The 12,301-nt window shown below is 36.0% G+C and overlaps 1 pseudogene across 1 annotated transcript; it reads right to left on the bottom strand.

Moving 5' to 3' along the window:
* Window positions 1-1,367: 1,367 nt before the first annotated feature.
* Window positions 1,368-1,907, bottom strand: LOC111546264 (annotated as a pseudogene). Its single transcript, XR_002732711.2, has one exon. The product of XR_002732711.2 is annotated as a nucleoside diphosphate kinase A pseudogene (transcript).
* Window positions 1,908-12,301: the final 10,394 nt, after the last annotated feature.

Genomic DNA, 12,301 nt, shown 5'->3' with positions numbered 1-12,301 from the left:
GATTAGTTTTTAAAAGGTTGCCCTTGGGGTAAATTGGTTTTCATATTTAAGGGACTAGGTTCATGTTTCAGTGGCTGTTTTTGCTTATTAAGAAAAGAAGAAACAATTGAACGATATATTCCTTTGTTTTCCTAATACATATGTCCATTCTCGTGCTGCTAATGAAGACATACCTGAGACTGGGTAATACATAGAGGAAAGAGGTTTAATTGACTCACAGTTCCACAAGGCTGGGGAGGCCTCAGGAAACTTATATTCGCTGTGGAAGGTGAAGCAAACATGTCCTTTTTCACATAATGACAGAAAGGAGAAGTGCCAAGCAAAAGGGGGAAAAGCCCTTTATAAAACCATCAGATCTTGTGAGAACTCACTCACTATCACAAGAACAGCATGAGAGTAACTGCCTCCATGATTAAATTGCCTCCCACTGGGTCCCTTCCCACAACACGTGGAGATGATGGGAACTACAATTCAAGGTGAGATTTGGGTGGGAACTTAGAGCTAAACCATATCAACATATGACTTAAACTTTGTTGTAGTCTTATATGATAAAAAGGCCAAGATTGGAGTTTTGATCCATGCGTTGACCAGTTATCCCTGTGTGTTCTGTAACTATAGATTACAAGATTACAATCTTAACTTTTGCCAGTTTTTTACCTGTGTATTCTATTGGTTTCAGTTTTCAAAAAATAAGGAAGCATGAAAACAACCAGAAGCTCACAGCATAAAGTTGCTGACAGTAGTAGAAATATAGGATTTAGGAGCTAAAATAATGACCTGTCCGTATAAAATATAATAAACTGTTAAAGAGTTCTTTTCCAGCCCTAGATATGGAATTCTCACCATAGGACCACCTCGAAGAACAGATAGTCTCATCGCTGGAACTTACAAAGGGTTGCACATTCTATTACAGAGGCTTCCTTTACTTTTGTGTTGTTTTTTAAGTTTTGGAGGAAGGGGAAATGACAGAAGTAACTAAGGTCTGTTGGCATTTTGTTTAAGAAAAAATTATGGAAGATTTTTTGAATTGGTGAACATTTGCAATATTGATCTTATGTTGTAAAATATTGTCAGTAGTGTTACAAAGTGGTAGTAGAAAAATAAATAATGCCTAAGGGTTTACCATAAAAAAGAAAGTAGCCAAGATGACAATCTTTTTTTTTTTTTTTTTTTTTTTTTTTTGGGAGAAAGCATTTTAATCAGATGGTAGGGGATGGTAATACTGTACAGGGAGCACTCACAGCTCCAAGAGCTTCCTTCCAAATTATGACCAAGTTCCTTTAAATAACTAGATTTCCTAGAGCCTGGTCCTCTGCCCATGGGAAGGAGGAGAAATTGATGTGAAAGCATTGTGGTCTGTTCTCCTGTCATTCATAGATCCAGTTCTGAGCACAGCTCATGTAATCTACCAGTTCCTCAGGGTGAAACCACAAGCCGATCTCCTTCTCTGCACTCTCCATGGAATCACTGTCATGTATAATGTTCCTGCCAACTTGTATGCAGAAGTCTCCACGGATGGTCCCAGGCTTGGAGTCCGCAGGGTTGGTCTCCCCGAGCATGACTCGGCCTGTCTTCACCACATTCAGCCCCTCCCAGACCATGGCAACTACCGGCCCTGAGTGCATGTATTTCACCAGGCCGGCAAAGAGCGGACGGTCCTTCAGGTCAATGTAGTGTTCCTTGAGAAGGTCTTCAAAAGCTTGCATGAATTTCAGACCAACAAGGCGGAATCCTTTCTGCTCAAAACGCTTGATAATCTCTCCGACAAGACCCCGCTGGACCCCATCTGGTTTGATCGCAATGAAGGTACGCTCACAGTTGGCCATGGTCCCTTCCAACTGCTTAGGCTTGAACTCCGGCTGCAGCCGCCGGAACCCGAAATGCGCCAGGGACTCACGTGATTCGCAGCATTTGCACGCACGGAACGCTTCTGAAGATGATAATCTTAAGAGAAATAGCAGGACATTCTAAAAATGGACTTAGCTATTGAGTCTTCTAGGTCAGCCCTGCCCAAATAGAAATTTCTGTGGAAATGACAGAAAATGTTCTATTTGTGTCCTGTCCAAAATGGTAGTCACTGGCCACATGTGGCTTTGGAGTACTTAGAATGTGACTATTGCAACTGAAAAACTGGATTCTTTTATTTAATTCTAATTAATTCAAAGTTAAATTTAAATAGTCAAGATGTGGCTAATGGCTACCATATTGAAATATGATTGTGATTTTCAATTTTTAATGTGTTTGAGAAGAGAGAAAAACAACTAGCATATGTAGTAAAGAATCAGTATGTGTATTGACTGAGAACTACTTAATATAAAGATATACCACTGGTTTAAAAATCATTAAAATATACATATGTGAATGCATATATATGTATGCATATATAATATGATTAAAATTTAACATATTTATACTAAACTACATGATATAAAGGTATATTGCTGACTTTAATGTCATTAGTATGTATATACTTATTGATTCATAAGATTATATTTGATAAGAAAAATATATGTATTAAAGTCAACTCTAGAATATGTGGTTATCATAATATTAATGAAAATTAATGAGTATTTTCAGATTGTGTGATCCTACACACATTTATCACTCTCTATCAATAATTACTCTTATTTATCAGAGTAATTAGAATAGAGAAAAGAACAGAGGGAAAGACAGAGGGAAAGACCCATTGAAACAATAATTGGATCTCTTAGGAGACAGGATTGCTTGACCAAAGTGTGAATTAAGGATGAAAGAAGAAAAGAAACAATTCTTGAAATGTATCCTTTTGAGTATTTTGAGTTGGGATGAACCAGAATTGACAAATTGATGCCTGCTTTCTCCAAAGAGAAATTGTTTTGTGCAGCAGAGTTTCAAAACTAAAAATGTATTAATTAATGATTAAAATCCTTATAAAGTAAGACTAAAAGGGTTGAAGTAGATTTTTTCCTCAAGGAAGATGATGAGCACTGGAGTCGAAGGGATTCAGGTTCAAATCCCAGCTCTGTTGCTTTCTTCCTGTGTGATTTTTGATGAGTGACCCTGTCCTACTAATGCTCAGTTTCCTTACCTGTGAATTATAGAGAATGAAAAGATTCCCTCAATAGGTTTGCAGAGAGGATGAAAAGAGAAATGAGTGTCAGACACTTAATATAATGTTTAATAAATAGAGTAAGTCCTCAAATGGTAGTTAATAATTAAACTTTGCTGAAATATTGATAAATTAGAAGAGAGCATTTCAAGTTCCATGGACCTGTTTCAAGAATGCTAATGAAATTATAACCTAGAAACTACTGAAGAGAAGGAGATAGCACCCAAATATATGTGAATGGAGGTATGGAAAAGTCTGAGAGAAAACTGTGAAACTTAGGAATTTGAAATGAGGAAATTATTAAAGAAGATGTGAACCTTTTGAGAAACATAATTGAAGTGGAGAAAAAGCTGCTTAAAAAATTCAAGTTTTATGCAGTAGTAATGAAGCCTGAATTTATGGGAAACAGAAACACTGAAACTACTTGCTTGTAGAATGCCCAAGTGTTCGTAGGTTTTCTAGGAACAAGGCAAAGATAAAATAAGAATCCACAATGATCATGAGGTCATACATACAAAAGGGATAAACTCCAAGAGACTTATATGAAGGCTTTTCCCATACTATAATATCTTAGTAATGAAAGAAGCGGTTTTTGAGAAGTGGAAAAACAATTAGAAATCACTAAGATGCTTATATATGCTTGATATCAGCTATTTAAAAAGCCCTGTAATCCATTTCCAAAGTGTTCTCCTGAATCTTTTCCTGTTTGATTTCTAACAGGAAAACTATACATGCAGTTCTGTTTTCTTTGATGTGTTTGTTTCTTAAATCTTCATAGCCTGCTTTTTAAAAATTAAAAAAATTAAAAAAACAATATGTACTACATACAAAATGCTGTACATATTTAATGTATACAATTTGAGTTTGGAAAGAAGTACACACCCAGGTTCGTATTTTGGTTTTTATTTACTGAAGTTATTTTGGTCAACAGATTAAATAAAATCTCTCATTCTTCCAGATTTCTATGTAGTATGTGACACTGATGATCATTTCTCTGTTCCTAAGATTATTTTTAGGATTCTCCTACTTTTCCACTGACTATTCCTTCTGGAACTCATTTTCTCCTCTCTGGGTCCTCTAAACATGTCCTTTCTCTGTTTTTCCTTTCAGATCTCTTTTCTTTCCATTCTATACTATGACTATCTGATCCTATCTCATGCTTTCAACCTTTATTTCTATTCATATTTATCCCAAACCTACATCTTTGAGCCTAAGCTCTCTCCAGAATTACAGCCCTAACTTTCTAATAATGCTTATTGAATGTCTACAACTGGTGCCCTGCAACTCAAAGTTAACATTCCTGAGAGTAATTTATAAATTTCCAGTTTTGGGTTGTGCCTTCCCTGTTTCTAAAATTGTACCATTATTTTCTAAATCAGGCAGACAAGAAACTTTTGCTGTCTTTGATTCTTCCATCTCTGTTGCCCCTCATATCGAATCAGTTGCCATGTTTTGTAACTTCAGAATTTTGCTATAAAGCAGTCTGTGAAACAGTACAAATGGCCACTGTGTGGAATTACCATAGACTGAGCCAAACTTAGCAAATAGTGATTAGAAGGTCCATTAGAACCCTAAACATTCCCAATAGTAGGCCAGCTGAAGCGGCATTGTTGTCTGGGGTAAATACCTGAAATTCGCGGTCTCACGGCCACGGAAAACTAGGACGCGGACACACAGAGAGTGAGGTTCAGTGCGGGAGTTTCACAGGTGAATGAAAGAGAATAGCTCCCTCTGCTGCAGAGACCGGGGTCCCAGAGAAATGAGTGGCCGCTTCCGTGGTGGAATGCTGTGGGTTTTATAGATGAGCTTGAGGAGGCAGTGTTTGATTTACATGGGGCACGAAAGATTGGTCGGACCAGGTGTGCCGTTTCATAAGGTATGAGAAACTGGTTAGGGCTAGGTGTGCCATTTGTATAGTTGGTGAAAAAACTGGCCACCCCACCCTAGTATTTTATTATACAGATGAGTTCTTTACGTTGGACGGTGCAATGCCGCCTGCTTCTTTACCGTACACGTGGTGACAAAGAAACGGGAAGATGGGGCCTGTATGTTGAACATACCTAGCTTGCAGGTAGCCCTTTTCTGTTGGCATAGCTGCTGGCAGTCCCCTGTGTGAGCTTCTAGCTTGCTTATCTATGTCTACAGTTCCATTTTTCAGGCTGCTCTTTGTTAGAAAAGAAATTATTCGGGGCTGCTTTTTGTTAAAAGAGAAATTCCACCAAGGACTCTGTTGCCCTTAATATCTTCCTAAGTAATTTCTTTCTAGCTCCTGTATCACAGTTATGCAAGAAAATAGGTTTTGGAAACAAAGCATGGCTTGATTTTTAAAGTAGTAAATGATGGAAAATGAAAACAAGAATGGGCCATGAACCCAGCCAATGGGGGCAATTCACATTATTCCTAATCTCTTGACAACTGTAGTGTGTAAGTCATGTCTTCAAAGTAAGTTTTCTGTATAGCTTTATTAGTGTTCCATAGATAACAACCTCCCTATAAATATTTTTGAATACCCCAACAAACTTCAAACAGGTACTACTTAGATATGAATGAGATGAGAAAAAAATTAGTTAAAAATTGCAGATAAGATTTTAATTTGATTTTTCCTCTGCTATAAGCCTTTTAAGATATAGTAGAAAGGGAAAGATTTGAAGAGCAAACTGGGTCTTCTGAGTGGCCCAAATAATGTGCAGTATTGTATTTTGTCACCTTCTTGCTTTTTATAATTAGAGGCTTCATTTTGTCAGCTGCTTTCTTAAGCCATGCTTCTTGGCATCTTAAGGTTAGGTTCTGGTCACTTTTTGTTTGTTTGTTTTATTTTTAACTCCCCCCTCTTACACAGAGGATTGGTAACAACATAGTAAGGCCCATGTATACAATATATATTTTTTTAAAAAATAAAGAAAATGGATTTTTGCATCTTGCCTTACTGACAAGTTTGTAAATTGCCAATCTTTGCTCTTTTCTCTCCCTTCCAATTTTTCATGGTGGTAATTAAGGACTGTAAATTTCACTTTATCATTTGTGTTAGGAATAGTAGCATAAATCATAGTAATAGCACCGTTTATTTCAGTAATGCCAGCTTGCCTGCAAATCATTTGTAAATTGGTTCCATGGATGTACCTCTATCAAATTAATCAAAAAACCACCTGCATACATTTCCTGAGCTTATTTGAAAGGCTTAGTAACAGTGAGGAAGAAAGACCATTGCTGACCTTTCCATTTTTATTTATTTATAAGTTCTGAGTGTTCTGAGTGGCTCATGCATATGTTTTCATTTTGAACCCTGGCTAATATCTAGCCGTGAATTTTATGTAATACCTTTAAACATTTTTTGAAACGCAGGCTGAGATTTGTATCACAAATAATATGCCTGCCAGATGGTCCTACTGTGTTTCATACACAGTAATCATTATGCTCTATTGAACATAAAATTATATGTCATTTGTGAATTTATGGGAAGTAATGCTTTTGTGTTGGCAAAAGATTTTCCAAATAAGCATAATAGTTTTTAATATTGGGAAGTTAGGCAAGAGTCACTTATGTTTTTCCCTTGTACCCAGAAAGTTGATAGCAGTGTGATGTACTGAATATGGAAGACAGGAGAGAATCTTTCCTTCTATGCTTTCCTTAGATGCCTACTTGTGCTCTCTGGAGCAATAGCTAAGACAATTCTAGTTCATATGAGGCTGCCTCCGATATACTGTTTATATAACATCTTGGACTCTGTCCTGGATATGTTCCTTTTGGGGACCTCCTGGCATACAAAGGTCATGCCCAGCTTGCTTCTTACTTATTGGTCCTACCCTAAGAAGAGGAAGGAGAATTTAAATTTAGTAATGACTTACTCCTAGTCTTACCTCTAGTCAAATATTTTCAGGAAAAAAACAAGGGTACTTACTTTAATTTTGCATTCGGAATTACAAATCTGAGACAAAATCAAGTTTTTGAGGTCTCAGAGAGAAAAAAATAATAATTACAACATATAACTTCACGTTTTTAATGTAGATCTTCTCTTTATTTCTGTTTCTGGTATATAACTTTAAGAAATAATTATCTGAATCTAAATTCCGTATTTCATTGGTTTTATTTATTGTAGAGTCTTCGAGTTTAGCATGAAAAACCAGAAAAGCGTATAGGGAACTTAACTTTCATAAGCAACCTGCTCTTACATCTAATTAAGAAGATAATGACAAGTTTCCTTTAAATTCTTAATAGTTATATCTAGTTTCATTCTCTATATATTATTTACTGTAGCCTCTGTGCTATTTAATAGATAATATTGAAGACTTCACACTTAGGAAGTTGAAATAGTTTTTTAAGCAAATCCACTCACTATTTTTTTCTAGTCCTCTTTCTGTATATTCCCATAAGTAATTGGCAATAACTTACTTTGAAGGATTTATTTTATTAGAAAAAGAAAAGATGAGAGCAGTAGATTGCCTTGAATCTTACTATTCTCTAAAGAAGTTAGTCTAAATATTTTACTTCTATGTAGCAAAATCAGAAAGCCCTAAAGTAAGTTTGATGCATTTTGAAACACTGTTGAATAATTGTTTCGGTAACCATTATATAATTTAGTCCTAAGTACATATGCAATAATTCTCATGGAGAAAAAGCTTTGGAAAACAATGGATTAAAATGCTAAGATATTAAGCAGAGATTTTAAAGAGTGACAGTTTTTATTATTATTGACTCTCCCATGTGTGGTTGAAACTAGTGTTAAAAACATTTAAGATTGAGTGCAGTGGCTTACGTCTGTAATCCCAGCACTTGGGGAGGCCAAGGTGGGAAGACTGCTTGAGCCAAGGAGTTTAAGACCAGCTTGGACAACATAATGAGACCCTATGTCTAAAAATAATTAAACGTTAGCCAGACATGGTGGTATGCACCTGAGATCTCAGCTATTCAGGAGGCTGAGGCAGAAGAATTGCCTGGGTGCAGGAAGTTGAGGCTGCAGTGAGCAATGGTTGTGCCATTGTACTCCAGCCTGGGCAACAGAGTGAAAACATGTCTCAAAAAAAAAAAAAAAATCTGAAAGGGCATCCACAAAATACATAACTGTTGGTTTATTTATAGATCTGTATTTGAATAAATATATGTGTATTTGTAAATACATATAGATTAGAGGTGCTTTCATTGTCTGGTGTTACAGTAATCCATTTTACTACATTAATGTCGGAGAGAATAAATTAAAATACATTAGCCACAAATAATTTTTTTAGCCTATTGGGCTTACTCTGTTCATGAGACTTTGAAATATTTTGTAAGTTCTTAGGTAAAAGCCATAAAATTAAATGTTGAAAACCATCACATTTCATTTAACAACAAACCTGTGATTAACTGATAATCAAGTTCTCAAAGGTGGTGGAATAAATGATCTTTCCCTTCACCTCTGTTCTCTTCTAAAATAAATCATCTCCAAATTGCCAGTAAGCATGAGAAATTTCTAGCTAAAGACCGTTCTTTCTCTAAGGCTCTGAAAAGAAGGGCTCGGAGTGAAAAGTGCCGTAACTACAATATAAGTGCATTCTACCAAGAATAAATAAAAATTGCAAAGCCTGACAGTGAAGAATACAGAGAGGAATTCAAGTGACTAAACCTCAAATAAAGGATTATCCTTGTTTGTGAAGAATCTATTCCAGTAAGAAAATCAATCTAGGGGGTCTCTGCATACAAAAGCATTTGGGACTTTTTTAAACTATAAAGAAACTGCAGCTGAGACCAGTCATTCTAACTGGGCAGTGGTCTCCCAACAGGTTTTCAGGCATCTGAAATGGACATCTGCCTTGGCCTTTTTCTGTACAGTTATTAGATCCTGACTATATTTATTCAGAGAGCAGCTGTCCTAAATCAATGATACCCACACTGTCATTAAAATAAATTTGGTACTATATTTTTTTACAGCTCTATTAACTTTACCATTTGACTTTCTACTTTGGAAAAGTAGAGAAATAAAGAAAATTGAAGACTGTGAGTATATTGTTTGTTAAGTGGATGCCAACTACATTAAAATCTCATGAACAGTAATGGAGGTAGCAGAAACAAAGTGACAGATTTAACACTACTGTCTATTTAAGTGTCAAACGGAGTTAAGTGATTTGCTGAATTCTTAGCATGGTTTGGTACCATAGTACTATAACAGCTAGCATACAACACTGAAAATTAGACACTGAAAATTAGAGCACAATATTATCTTAATATGTGGGAAAAGGTAGATGCACTTGAGTATCAAGCAAATTGCTACTGAAAGTGGTAGGTTTCTAGATGAAAAATGGGTTTGATTAATAAAAACAAAATGATTGAAATGTATTTATTCGTTCACTCATTCTTGCATTCATTCATTTGTCAAGTATTTTTGAGTACCTGTTATGAGCCTGACTCTATGTTAGAGGCAGCGGATACAAAGTCACGGAATATGTGGTCTGTGCTCTCCTGGAGATTTCACTCTAATAACATGTATTCATTTGTTCAAAATGTTTTATTAATTTAGTGTATTAGTCCATTCTCACACTGCTATAAAGAAATACCAGATACTGGGTAATTTGTAAAGGAAAGAGTTTTAATTGACTCACAGTTCCACATGGTTGGGGAGGCCTCAGGAAACTTACAATCATAGCAGAAGGGGAAGCAGGCACGTCTTACAAGGTGACAGGAGAGAGGGAGAAATTGGAGGGGGAAGAGTCCCTTATAAAATCAGCAGATCTTGTGAGAACTCCCTCACTATCACGGGAACAGCATGGGGAAAACCGCCCCCATGAACCAATCACCTCCCACCAGGTCGCTCCCTTGACATGTGGGGATTACAATTTGATGAGATTTGGGTGGGGACACAGAGCCAAACCATATCAGTTAGTCAATGTTTATTGGATTTATGACAAACAGTATTTCTCCAAATATTCTGAATATATTTTCTTTTATACGTACTTTAAATACCTCTGCTTCTATTTTGTAATACAAAAACAAAGGCAAGACAAAACACCAAATAACATGAAACCATGCTAGTACGCAGGGTGTCTACAGAATAAGGACACTTCCCTATTCTGTAGACAAAAACATATTTTTTTGATAGGAAAAAACATATTTTCCTATCTCTGATAGAATAAAACATATTTTCCTTCTATGTTAAGGGCTGCACCTTTTCTACTAGAGTGGCTTTTTGACTTAGAGGTTTATAGATATACTTATGTTGCCTGTGAATTATGTCACATTGTTAATAAACTAATACATTTCAAATTTTTAGCTAAGGTAATAATTCTATAGGGCAATATTTTACATAGTTAAGTAAATGAGAATAATTCGTTCCCTAAGTGAGAAAGATTACAATTCTTCCCAAGAGAATTGTGAATATTATTGTTTAGAAAATAGAACATTGAAATGTGTTGAAATCATCAATGTCAACTTTCAGCTTTTCTTGCATAGTTTCACCTGTGTTTTGTATTACAAGTTCTACTCTGGGTAAGCACTCTTGCATTATATGAAGCTTGATATTTAAAGAAGTTTATAGACTCATTCATTCATTCAACGAATATTTTGTGAGCACCTACCATATGTAGTATGTTGTTGTGATGCCTGGGGTTATAAGTGTGAACAAGATAATCAAAGCTTCTGCCTTCAAGAAGCTCACATTTCGGGGGAAATCTAGACAAAAGGTGCAGGTAGAAAAATCAGTGATTCTGTCTCACACAATGAGCAACCTTTGGGAAATAAAACATTGTGGTATGAGACTCAATAATTCATACATTTACTCTTTCAACAGATACTTAGTGTGCTCTTACTGTTTGCAAGACACAGTTCTAGGTATTGGATCTTCCCTTAATCTTCAAATTCAGAAGATGTTAAATGCATTCCAGAAATTTGTTTTTTACAAGTACATTGTGTGAGTTTACAATCAGAAAACTTTTTTGAAATTACCTCTTTAATCAATTTCTTTTGACTGTAAATTATCGTACCTGGACTTGTGGTAAGAACGATGTAGCAGAAAATTCAGAGCAGGAAGCACACTGTGATCATGGCTTTCTTTATTTGTTGTTGACTGATAGAAAGCTATTGTGATCTTAACTAGACAAACTGATGGCCAAGATGGTGTTTCAGCGGAAACAATGAAGAGCCTCTCTTAGAGTCTCACTGAAGTGAAAAGCAGCTTACTTTTCCAAGAAACTGCAGGAATGACTCAGGCAGTACCAAAGCTTTTCTCAAAAAGCAACTCTGGTTCTACTCAAATGCTTAAATAAGCACTTTAAAATTACAGAATTATTCACTATAAACCTTACAGATATTTGCCTGGAAGGTTTTTGAGGGTTGGATCCTAATGTGGCTCCTGAACCATGTTTAGTTTATTCAAATTTAAAAAATTAAACCATTGCTACAGTCTAGTAGATAAAACTAGGATTTGAGAGGATAGGCAGTGGGTTGATGATGTTGCAGTTTGGGGGAAAGAATGGAGCTATCCTTTGTCATAATAACATGAATGACACATTGGTTTCTTCCTACAGCTACTATATGTAGTCTTTTGCATCACTACTCATAGCAAGATTTAAAGAATTTAGCAGCAAAAATCCATATTTTTAGAGGAAGAAGAAGGGATGGGGGAGCAAAGAACATAGACATAGCTACTTTAATCTATGACTTAATGCATTTACAATCTTTTTAATGACCTGTTTTCTGCCTAATGTAACAGGAAGGCTACTTGACAGTCACTTTAGGGAGCAAGAAGGAAGTTGTGAAAAATTAAGAGTGTTAAATGAAGCATACTTATTGTAGGATTCCCTGTGACTAGATGCTTCAAAGATACTTATTTATTCATTCATTCCTTGGCCTGTTGCTAATTCCATTATTAAACCAAACTTAGACATGCCAGACCAAGGATACATGCTGATGTACAAAGTAAACATAATCTCTGACCTCTTAGAATTATATTCTTCTCAAGCAGAAGGGAATATAGTACATGACAAATAAAAAGGTTATTCAGCTGGATGACTTATTGTTATAGCCTGTGTCTGGACATCAGTTGGTTTTTCTGCAGTGCTTTCAGCAAATCAAAAATAGCATCCCGTTCTTTTGGTAAATTGGTAAAATAATTTAAGATGCCATTGTGGGAGGCTGAGGCGGGCAGATTACTTGAGGCCAGGAGTTTGAGACCAGCCTGGCCAACATGGTGAAACCTCAAACCTACTAAAAATAAAAAAATAAGCCGGGCATGGTTGCGTGCACCTG

The sequence above is a fragment of the Piliocolobus tephrosceles genome, chromosome 3 (assembly GCF_002776525.5).
Source record: "Piliocolobus tephrosceles isolate RC106 chromosome 3, ASM277652v3, whole genome shotgun sequence".
NCBI classification, from domain to species: domain Eukaryota; kingdom Metazoa; phylum Chordata; class Mammalia; order Primates; family Cercopithecidae; genus Piliocolobus; species Piliocolobus tephrosceles.
Note: the sequence above shows the minus strand (reverse complement) of the source record. Positions and strands in the feature narration are given on the sequence as shown.